The sequence below is a fragment of the Rhinolophus ferrumequinum genome, chromosome 7 (genome assembly GCF_004115265.2).
Source record: "Rhinolophus ferrumequinum isolate MPI-CBG mRhiFer1 chromosome 7, mRhiFer1_v1.p, whole genome shotgun sequence".
Lineage (NCBI taxonomy): Eukaryota > Metazoa > Chordata > Mammalia > Chiroptera > Rhinolophidae > Rhinolophus > Rhinolophus ferrumequinum.
In genome coordinates, this window is record NC_046290.1 from 93,093,906 (window position 1) to 93,105,861 (window position 11,956).

Below are 11,956 nucleotides of genomic sequence, written 5' to 3' on the forward strand. Positions count from 1 at the left end.
TGTCTAGAGTGCTTCACAATGTCCATAGACCCATTTAATCTCCCCAATATTCCTTTGAGGGAGAAATAATTATTTCCATTTTATAGACTGGGGAAGGAATACAGCTCAGAGGATTAGAGCGTTTTACTGCAGAGGTCTTTGTGCATAAGTATGAACAACGGACCATTTTCATTTGGGTTGAAATGGAAGCCCCAGATGACAGCTGAAGCTTTAAATATATTCATCTTCTTTCTTCAGTTGGACTTTTACCCCGGGTGGCCATGGGTTCTCATCCCTCTCTTAGAGGTTTAGAAGTTTACTCCCTCTCCCCTGCTTTTCAGCCTAAGAGAAGCTGAAGCTTTGGGGCTACAGAATTAAGAAGATTGAGCCATATTGCTTGGCCAGCCTCAGGGAAAGAAGATCTTAACAGAGTTTTAAAAAATGTTTCCTGGGAAGTCAGAGCAGCTCCCAGGAGGCCCAGGTGGAAATAAAGACCAGGCTGTGGAAAGTACACTCCTATAGCTGAGATTCTGGGGGTTCGGTCCTGGTTCAAAGACATTGGCCCGACGTGAGCACTGGAGCAGCAGGCCCCCCAGAGCTTGGTGCCAGAGCTGAGGCAGGAGATATCCTCTGAGCTCAGGGGTTCCCTTGTTCCAAAATAGCCTTCCTATATCCAGGCCCACTGGTCAGTTGCCAGGAAACCCCTAGGGGAGCAGATCGTCTCTCACAATACGTGACTGGATCTGGACGGGGAATCTGTTTGATCCCCTTCTTCCCAAAGAGATAAAGGAGAAACTCTTAGATCTATTGAGTCTATAAAGGTATGTTGTGCCTCCATAGACTCATCTGAGTTCTGAACAAACAACAGCTTAATTGTATTTTTGTAATTTTATATATTATTAATTCTTCTGATTTTCTTTCCCTGCATCTTCACTGTTTTTTTCCTCCTCAAAATGGAGTTGTGTTTTCTCCAGGAAAACGGGGCCAGGCAGACATTCTCTTGTTGTCAGATGAGAATTTTCCAGGCAAACTGTTAGACAGTCTCTTGATCTTCTGGATATCTGTGAAATGCCTGTCCTCCCAGCTCAGGAGGTATCACTGAAGCCATCCCTTTGTTGTGTGCCTATAAATAACTGCACTTAGGTTGGCACTTTGTCATTATGCCCCTTCCTGGGAAAGCATTTCCCCTGGTAGAGTTTCTTTGACCCCTTCACCTCTGTCTGCACCCTCACTTGGTAGACAGCCATAATGGACCCCAAACCTGCTGTCTACTAAGGTTTACTTTAGTGGATTCTCTGTTCTTTGTGGTGAGATAGCAATGAGGGTTACTTAATTAAATTTCAAGAGATAACTAGGTTCCTTTTGCTAATCTTCAAAATCAGTGACTGTTGAAGTGCCCTTCACCATTCGTGACAGGGTTGGAAGATGGGAAATTTGCTTCCCTGCCTCAGATCTTGCGCTGTGACTTTATCTAAGTCATTTAACCCCTCTGGGCTTCTGTTTCATCATCTGTAGGATGAAGTGATCAGATCTTTAAGGTCTCTATGCACTTACTTAAGTTCCATCAGATGTTGGCTTAGTCTGTCTTTAATTTCTTGGGTTCGTAACTAGGTGCGTAAGCCCTGCCTGCAGGCATATGTAATCCCGGACACCTATTTAGATAAATAAGGAGCAGGCAAATGGTGAAGGAAGTGAATACAAGCAATAAGTAATGACATCAAATGAGTGTCTTAGCACCTTGGGACACATGAGGGAGAAGAGAAAGTCTTAGCCTGGTTTTTTGGCTAGAGAAGTCACAGGCCAGGGTGAAGCTGAAATGAACCGGGATAAGCCTAAGAGTTTCAAGAACCCAGAGAAGTGTTTTCAAATCTGTTAAACAAAGGGAGTGAAGAGCTGTGAGCAAACATCTAGCACAGAGACGTGTATGTCCACAGGGACGTCCTGTTACTGTGACAGCATCCACAGCAGTTTTCACAGTCTGCACAGAAAGGCGGTGAGACAGATGCAGGCCTTTGTAGCTCTGTGTGTATCCCGATATGGTGTAGGGCTTGATGTACGTATGCACAGGCATGTACATATGCATGTCCATGTACACATACACATATATGTGTACGTGTCTGTATATTTGGGGTTTTCGCTGAGCTAACTTGATAACCTTGAGTATTAACAACTCTCTGTATGAGTTTCCGGTTGCTGCTGTAGTAAATGGTCCGGAGAGGCCACTTACATTCCTTGGCTGGTGGCCCCTTCCTCCATTTTCAAAGTCAGCGGATGGCATCTTCAAATCTCCCCCAACTCTCCTGCCCCCAGTACCTCTCTCAGTCCCTCCCTCTGCTTGTGTCATCATGTTTCCTTCTCTGACCCTCCTGCCGCCCTCGTATAAGGCTCCCTCTGAGTGCACTGGGCCACCTGAGTAATCCAGGATAACCTCCCAGCTCAAGATCCTTCATCACAAAATCCCTTTTGCCACGTATGGTAACATGGTCGCAGGTTCCAGGAATTAAAATATGGACATCTGGGGGCGGGGCATTATTGCGGTCTGTCATACCCTCTTGTATATCAACACTTATGGGAACTAAAATCTCTTTAATTAAAGAGAACTCAGAACCATACATCCTAAATGATCTCCACTTAATCTTTTCTATCCCAAATAAGAGCATCATAAGAGGAACACTTGGAAAGTTTCTCTCTTACAGAAATCCCTCTGGTGGCTAGAGAACTACTGGGTACAAGGGAAAGGGACGGGAACCAGTACACATCCCAGCCAGAAGACGAGGGCCTGGACGCAGGTGTGGGGTGAGTGGAGAGGAGGGGAAGCCTTGGGGACTGTTCAGGTGGCAGAATCACACGTTTCGGTGCTCAGATGGGGAAAGAAGCAAGAACGATCCCCAGATTTCCAGCTTTGATAGCTGGGTCCATGGAGGTATTTCCAACTGAAGGAGGTTTGGGAGGTATTTGCAGTTTGGGGTTTGAGGAATTTGAGGTGCCTATGTAGTAGATGGTTGGGCAGAAGTCTAAGGGTCAGGGAAGAGGCCTGTCTGGAGAGCATGCAGCAGCCATGAGTATACGCAGGGCAGGAACATCCCGGAATGGGAACGAAGTCACCCAGAAGGAGGTGTAGAAAGAGGAAGACGGGGGGCCAAGGGTGGGCCCTGGAAACACCAGTGTGGAACAGAAGAAAGAGGTCAGGAACCAGGAGAAGGAGCCACCATGGAAAACAGGAAAGCAGAACGGAAGGTTTCATTGGGAGTCTGTGGGGACAGAGTCCCAGAGAGCAGTTTGCAGGCTCTCGGCCTCACGTGGAAAGGTGCTGGCTCGGTTATTAGATGGCCATCAGCTGTTACCGGTTAGCCATTAGCCACTAATATAACTGTCGTGGCTACGCTGACAAGGTAGGTTGGTGAGTTGGTTGGCAGAGAAGTAGATGGCGGGTTGGGATCGTGTGGCTCCTGCTTCCTGTGTCTCTAACCCAGCCGCCAGCGAGAATATAGTGGCATGACTCCCCTGCTATGGCTCCGTGGGTGTTCCTTTTTGGCCTCACCATATCCTGCATTCTTATGTGGGGAGCAGGACCAGAGACCCACATGACAGAGTCCATGGTGGATTTCAGGGACCCATGAACCCCTGAGTAGTTACATATATATATATATATATGGATTATATAAATGGATTCCATGGCTGCCATCAGCTTCCCAGGTGGGGTCTCTGACACCAGCAAAGGTAAGGAACCTCTAGAAGGTCGAATTTCAAAGAGTAACCAGCAGTGTGGAATCCCGCAGCACAAAGGACTTGAATGCTATTGGCTGGATTTGCTGATGTGCAGCTAGCTCCTGGGGACCTGTGGCAACAGTGGAGTGACTGGAACAGAGGAGACTGCCCGCGTGAGTAGGGAGCAGGAAGTGAGAAAGAGGGGAGGTAAGCCGGTGCTGCCAGAAGCTTAGCCTGGTCCGAATCTCCTGCAGGCCTTGTTAGAACACGTCTTCGAGGAGTTTTCCCCAGAGATTCTGATTCAGCAGGTCGGGTCGGGGAGCCTGAGAATTTGTATTTCTAACAAACTCCCAGGTGACATGGACGAGCTGGTCTGCAGAGCACAGTCACATAGGCTCCTGTATCAAGATGTGGTCATGGAAGAAGAGGCATTGCCGGTGTAGCTAGAAGCGTATGTTGTGATGTGGACTTCTCTTGCAAGTGAGGGTGGCAGGCAGGGTCGCACTTTTGACCCCTCTTGACCATACCGGTAGCCTATAGGTGGCACTGTGGCACCTGACAATCGTATGCGGACAGTTGTCATCAGAGGAAGTGCAACAGGGCTGTGTTGTGAATCCTGCCCACCCCCCCAAGTAGGTTATAGACCTGGGGTACTCTGGGTCAGTTTCAGCATAGAAAGGGGGGTGGTTTCTGGGAACCATTAGAGTGATGTGTGTTCCCAGCAGGTAGGGAACGCCACCATGTGATGCTGGACTCGTGCCAGCAGTGAGAGGAGGCAGAGGGGTGTAGCCTATGGGGGCAGCTTGCAGGTGGGCTGTCGGTGAGGCAGGCAGCAGAAAACCAGGCCCAAGGGGAGAGGCGGGAGGGGAGAGGCTCGGCAGGGAGAGTTGGCTCGGAACAGTGACCTGGCAGATAGCAGGAGCAGGAGGGACAGGAGGGAGTCCAGACAGGCCAGAGGATGCAGCCGGCTGTGGGGGGCCAGTACACCCCATCATAGAGCACAAATGGGCGAGGGCTCCTTCGAGAATTCTCTCTCAGTTGGAATTATGTGAGATACCCAGACTAGGTTCTTCCGATTGACTGACTAATGTGTTTTGAGAAAGGGAACCCATTAAGTGCTTCAGGGAGGGTCTGGAATCTTTGTCTTTATGTACGATTTTATACATTTCCTGGGATTTGGAAGAGGGACCATAGCTTTCGTCCGTTTTTTCAGAGGGCCATGTGACCCGTAAAAGGTTAAGACAAGACCCACTGTTCCAGACGTTTCTTACAGATGCCTTCCGGCCTGACAGTGCACTCGGGCTCATTGTCATGGGGCTGGAAGGAAGTGCTGTACAATGGGGCTGAGGACTGAGGACGGGAAGGGGCAGGGCTGGCACATGAAGCCGAAGCCGAAGCCGAAGCCGTGGGAACGCTGCTTGCCCTGCCCTGATTCTCGGTTCCTGGTCCTCGGATTTCCCACATAAACATCCTGGGCTCTGCTGCCTCCGGCTCGCGGTTCCAGGATTACATCACTCCCGTGTCTTCTCCGTTACACTTCACACTCTTCTTTGATTACTGCTCATTATTGTGGACACCGATCATATCATTACTGGAGTTTCTATTTCACATTGACGGTGCCTCTTCCCCGGGCCTGTGCTTTGCTCTCATTGGAAGCAGCTTGTTTAGTATTAATATATTCAGCTGGCGTCTGCCCTGTTGGACCTTTGTCTGTGTTCCCTGCCGAAGTCTGACTGCTTTTGTCTTCGGAGGTCTCCGGGCTCATCTTTCCTAGAGCCATAGATTCATGTCAGCTTTTTTCTGACTTTCCACTCCACTGTGCTTTGAGTACTGGATTTTCAAAATGAAGTGTAAACTTTTCTATTGTGACACATGTTCACTTATGCTAATGTGTTACTTTTGATTGGTTTCAATTTGAAAATTCAGCTAACTGAACCTCATCAAATCCCCGCTGTCTGATCTTGGAGGTTATCTCTGCCCATCTGCCTTCCCGGGAACAGGTTCACACTGAGTGAATACTGATTGCAGGGTTTATTTCTAAAGTCATTTTAGGGGACACAGACTACACTGAAACAGTTTTTCTTTTTTCACTTAGTTATTATTAAACTTTTTAATATGGACCTTTTCAAACCTATTCAGAGGTAGAAAGATTAACATGACATCTGCCCTTGTACCTGTCACCCGCCTGTGACAATTATCAGCATTCTACTGCTTTGTGTCCTCTATCCCTCCCTACATTTTTTGTCAGTATTTAAATTTAAACTATAAAATTGTTACATGTAAAATTTTTTAAATTAAAATACTACATGCTTATAGTTTAAACAAGAAAGGTAAGAGTAAATGCTCCCAGTCCCCAAGCCCGCTCTCCAGAGGTAACCACTTAGTTAATGTTTCATGAGTTTTTCCTGAAGGTGTGTGTGTGTGTGTGTGTGTGTGTGTGTGTGAGAGAGAGAATGAGAATATTTGAGAATGTGGGTGTATATGTAGTCTTCCCCGTAAATAAAATTATATATTTTGTACTATAATGTGTTTTTTAATGCATTTGGGGTATTTTCTAAGTCAGTACACAAAGAACTGTCTCATTTTTTAAAAAATGATTGAGTAGCATTCCATAATATGTATTCTTAACAGTGATTAATAGGTAGGAGGTAATATACTTATTATCGCCACACCTGAGTTTTCTGTGATTTTATTTAAATGTGGTATCACTGGGTGGTGATAATGTGTATCTTCAACTGAACTAGGCATTGCTAAATTGATCTCTCAAGTGGCTGTACCAATTTGCGTTCCCTTTGGTAGTGTCAGAGATTTCATTCCATGCTCTGCCGTTTTTGTGCTGTTAGACTTTTTAATCTTTGTCAGTTTGGTGCATCTGAAATGGAATCTCATTATTAGAATTAGCCTGTCCCTGATCCATCATCTTTTCCCATGCTTACAGAGTTAGGGGTCCTTTCTGTTTCTCTGAAACAAAACACCTTTTTGAATTTTTTAGTTTTTTGATAGTTATGTCAGTGAAGGTACTTTAGTTAGGTCCGTTGGTTCCCTGGATATTCTAGACATACGATCATCATATACAAGTAACGGCAAATTTATCTTCTCCTTTCCACCATTTACATCTCTTATTTTATTCAGAGCCCATCTAATCGTGTGGGCTTGTGCTTCCAGAGCAGTGTGGTGATGACTGAGCACCTGCACCTTCCTAGGCTGTGATGGACCTGCCACTGTTACACTGTTAAGCGTGATGCCTAACATGACGTTGGGTTGAAATACATTCTTTTTATCGTGTTAAGAAGTGTTTTCTTACTAAAGGCTTTTATCAAGAATGATTGTTACCCAATGCCTTCCTGTCACAAAGATAAGCTTTTTTTTTTACCGTTTGACCTATTATTAGGGTTTATAATATTGAATCTTTGCTGTGGGAGGAATAGAAACAGTGTGCGTCTGTCACTGGTTCCTTTGGGAGAGCAGCACAGTTCCTCTTACACAAACGAGCGGTTCCGTCCCTTGATGGCACATTTTGTAATGAAAGACCTTTAAACTGAGTAGGAGAATTTGAGGCAAAAGGTTACTAAATTTGTTCTTCATACGCTGCTTGATGCTTCAGACGGAAGAGTTTGAGGGGACTTTGTACTTGGGGGAAAAGCAAAGAAGAAAGAGCCCAAGAGCTCCGTGAAGAGGGGCAGGGGGAACCTGAGTGTGAACATGCGGCTCGGAGGGGCTGCCCGCTGGCGGGCGGAGGCAGGCAGCCCCACCCAGGTTCCCGTCCCTCATGTATCGGCACTTCTATTTCTGTTGAATGGAGTTCAGGAAGTGAGATGGCCTGTAAGAGGGGACTCACTCTACCTTTTGATGCTTTAATTTGTATTTCCTTGATTACTAGGGAATTTAAGCATCTTCTCATTTGTCTATTTGCATTTCTCCTTCTTCACTGACAAGTAATGTGTTGTATTCTTCTAGTGCTTTTATAGTTTTATTCTTTATGTTTAGATTTTTAAGCTATTAGCAGTTTATTTACATCTTTAATTTGAAGTAGGTATCTAACTTTATTTTTATTCAAATGGCTAAACAGTTGTACGAAAACCTATTTACCGACTTCAGATAACATATATTCTGAACAAAGGGTTAAAATCTATGTAGGGTAAATTAATTCATTCTTTCACGGTAGAATGACTCTTGCATGAGTGGGTAACACAAAGTTGGCCTGAGGAGTGGAATAATTAAACCCCATTTGCGGTAGCATTATTGAGTTATTCAGCATCAGCGTTCTGATGGGTCTCTCTCCCCCATGACTGACTCTGTGGCTTGAGCTCTGTCTCGTTCACCAGGAGGTTCTGGGCCTGAACACGGCAGGTCCTGCTGGAACTCAAGATGGACAGCAGTCACAGGTGATCAGAGGGAATGTCAAATTGGTGTTGACCCCAATGCTGCACATGTCTCCGTGTGACTGCCCCAGATGGCATCACGAGATTACTGCCAGCACATCATCCTCCACAACCTTGCGTGGGCTTGGACAGGAAGGTTTCTGATGTTTCTGCCCGTGTGCATCCTGTGTGGTCATGCCCTCATCCCCTCCTCTTCTGGGTGCCCAACAGAGTACCCCAGAAACTTCCCACTTCAGTGGCTGGGTGGCCCTCATTGTCGTCAGGCGTGTGCTGGACTATCCACGGGAGCCCACAGATGGCCTCTCCAGTGTGAAGGTCTTAGAATAGTTGGCCTTATGTGGGTCTGTGGAGGAATAATGGGAAGTGAGGTGCCAGTCTCTGAAATCCTGAAACGGGAGTGGCATCACGACTTGTGTATTAGGAAGAGCAGTCTGCGAGCCTGCCCAGGTTAAGGGACTGTTCTCCCTGCTGCTGTTCTTATGCCCCTGCAATCTCTCTTCACAAAGCAGCCAGAATAATCTGGGGTTTTTTTAAGTGACTTCTCTGCTCAGAGCCTCCAGTGGCTTCCATTGCACTCTGAGCAAAACCTGAAGCCCTTCTTGATGCCTCTGGCCCTGCATGACTTGGCCCTTTGCTGTCCCCCCAATGTCATTTCTTACCTTTCTTCCCGGTGCTCACCCCACCTCAGCTGCAGTGAATTCCGGGATGTTTCTCACACACTCCCATCGTGTTCCTGACTCGTGGCCTTTGCGTCAGTATTCCTGCAGCCTGGGACGCCCTTCTCTGGATTATTCAGAGCTCCATCTACTTAAATGTCTCCGCCTCAGAGAGATCTTTCCACTTGATGTGAAGTAGAAACCTATGTCATTCTGCGTCCCCATAGCCTACTTATTTTCTTCATAGCACTTGTTGTTTATTCATCTCTTTATCCCAGGAAAAAGAGTTCCCTAAGAGTGGTGACTGTGAGATTTGTATGTTGACTTTCCCTGGTACCATATTTTTCTATAATTTGTTCTAAAGGCCAGCCAACAAAGGCTTACTGAGCAGGGTGCCATAGTAGTTACAGGCCCAAGAAAAGCACTCCTCACACTAGATCTAAATGAGAAGCACAGTGGACAGACAACTGGAGGAGGAAGCGTTGACCTCCCCTTTCTGCCCTGCACTGCGGCCACTGGCTGCTGCTGCCCAGAGGTGGGCAGGGATGGGGGTGTGTCACAGGGCAAGTTTCTCTCCTCACCTCAGAAACTGCTATTCTGCAAGAAGGGAATGAATGGGGTCATCTTACTGAGACCCCACCCCCGACCCCCCAGCACGGCCTAGGCAGCTGGTCACACCAGAACACCAGTGCTGGGAAGACACCTCCTGCCAGCACCCTGTGCAGCAGCATTTTACATGGGCCGAGGGTCAGGTTGGGCTGCAAGGGAGTTGGGAAGGAGATGACTGCAGAACGATCAATCTGTTGTCAGAATAGCTTTCCTTATGTGCCCTCCTTCAGACAACTGTCACAGTGGCCTTGTAACAGCTGCCATGCACAATGTACAGGTGAGAGCACAAAGGATGAGTGGCTTGCCCTGCATCACAGAACAGGAAACAGTAGGGCCGAGGAGTCAACCCAGGTCTTCTGGTCCTAGTTAAACGACCTCACTGTCTCTGCCATCAGCATGGCTGTTATCTGTGTGGTTAGACGCCAAGTGTATGTGGAGCCGCCCATGAAAGGTCTGCCCCGCTTCTCGTCTGGTTAACACCCTGTATGGCTTGTGCTGCCCAGTGTTTGGTACAGGTGTTTGTCGGTCCCACTGAAAAGCTGCTGCTTACATGTTTGGCTCTTTGGAGATGTTATTCGCATATTTAAGCGGTTGAGGAAGTCACTCCTTGTGAAACAGTTGAGAGAGACTAATGAATAAAGCTGTGTCTGCATTCAGAAATTAGTCACTTATTTCGGGGCGTCATCTAAAAAATGAAGAACATGAACTGGATGATTTTAGTGTCCTTTGTTCTGACTCTTTGCAATTGTGTCCTGTTTTCTTGAATAGAAGTTTCAAAGCCACCATATTACTTGGTAACCATTTCCCAGAAGCCATGCAATGGGGGCATCTGTTCCCCGATTCCCGTCTAGTTCTGTCACCGCAGACCCAGGGCTGGCTTTGGCCCCTACGTGGCTGTGACCATGGGCAGTGCCTTTGCTTGGATGCCTGAGTCCTGCTGTGTTTCTAACTTCTGTGTTTGATTCCTAGATACTTCACCTAACTACAAGCAAGAGAAGTAAAACTGCTTCATTAGTTGTGAGTGTGGCGGGGGCCTTTTGGAAAGAAAGAACTCCCTGGGGCAGACTGTGTCCCAGTGGCCTGCTCGGAAGACGGGCTGGGATTCCAGAGCCCTGGTCATTGCCTCATCCCTGACGCTGCTGAAATGTGTTTTCACAGGTGCTGTTTTCTGTTTCACTTTTTCATACACAGAGTAGGGGAAAGTGTAGCTACTGACAAGTAGAAAAATGCTATTTTTTTAAGGCAGTTTCTTGTTGTTTTTTTTAATGGAATTAGTTCTTGGCTTTTCTCCCAGTCCCAACCCCCTTCTGGCTGCTAATGTCCCTGGATAAATACAAATAGAGATTGCTGTGTGTATTTTATGGGGTTCTCTGTTTTGAAGAGGGAGAATTATGTTACAAATGTTTTTGTTGTAAATAAATAAAACACTTCCTTGTCCTTGCAAGATCCAGTGTAAATTAATTGTGTGAACTCAACTCAACTTGTAAAGTCAGTGGGTGAGGCGAAGGGACAGCCGTTCATTAAGACCAGTTGGGTCAGCACGAGGGGTTGTTGGGTTTGTTTTCTATAACCAGAGCAATTCTTTTCTATTTACCTAATAATAAATGCTTGCGCATTGGGATGGGGTTCCCTTGAAACCGGCCCGCTTCTGTGCGGAGCTGTTTTGAGACAGTTAATTGGAAACCTTGGAGGCAGCCAGCCCTCCCGCCATTGTACAGCCCAGGGCTTCCTGTGACCCCTCTCGGGCCGGCCGGGGCCTGACTCCCTGGCAGGGCAGCCTTGGTGCCTCGCTGTTCTGCACGCCCTCCTCCTGGGCTGACCCCCATGCCCCTGTCAGCTGGCTCTGCTTCCGCCCCTGCCATCCACCCCGCAGTTGTGTGTGCCCCCCAGGAGGTAAACTGCGCAGTCTTTCCCGCAACGCCCGTACTGCCCTTGGATCCCTGTGTCAGCCCCGTGGCCTCCCTCTTTCTTCCTGGCCAGCCTTCAAGGGTGTTGTCTCCACTGTCTCACTGCCAGTTATTCCTCAGCCTGCTGCTGCCTTCCTGCCATCTCACCCCCCACACACACGCCCTGGCAGTCTAAGCCAGCGGGCATTTCTCTGCCTTTACTGTACTTGATTTTATCATGCTCTGGAGCTGCCTCCTTCCTGGGACACTGCCTTCCCTGAATTTCCAACCGTCCGTCCACACTTTTGGATTTCCTCCTACCCCTTGAGCCATCCTTTGGTTTCACTCTTCCCATTGCCACCCCTCCTGCCCCTCGCCCTTCAAAAAACATTTGGGAGCATTTCATACATAATTCAGACGATCAGTGGCTGAGGTTGGACAAGGGAGCCAACCACACCACAGGCCTCGCTGGAGGGCTGGGCATGTTCCCTGTCCCAGGGAAGCTCCTGGCCTGTGCCCCCACCTTCCAGTGCCCCCCTTTCCGACAGGATCTGCGTAGAGAGCAGAAGCCGAGTTTTTCTGGAGCGGACTGCACCCTGCCTCTGCCTGGGGCAGGGGGGAGGGGGGTGTGTCTGGGACCAGAGTTCTAAGTGGCCTCCCCGAGGAGACCCCTGCCCTTCCCAGGTGTTTCCTTCAACCCAGGGGGCTGGAATGACAGCCTCAGGAGAGTGGTTTT

General features: G+C 47.8%; 1 protein-coding gene across 1 annotated transcript in view; it reads left to right on the forward strand.

Annotated features, from left to right (window-relative positions):
• FKBP6 (FKBP prolyl isomerase family member 6 (inactive)) overlaps window positions 1–10,350 on the forward strand; it is a 32,498-nt gene extending 22,148 nt beyond the window's left edge. Inside the window, exon 8 of the mRNA XM_033110035.1 lies at window positions 10,304–10,350. The gene's annotated coding sequence lies outside the window, so the exon portion shown is untranslated. The remainder of the gene's footprint in view (window positions 1–10,303) is intronic.
• The last annotated feature ends 1,606 nt before the right edge of the window (window positions 10,351–11,956 follow it).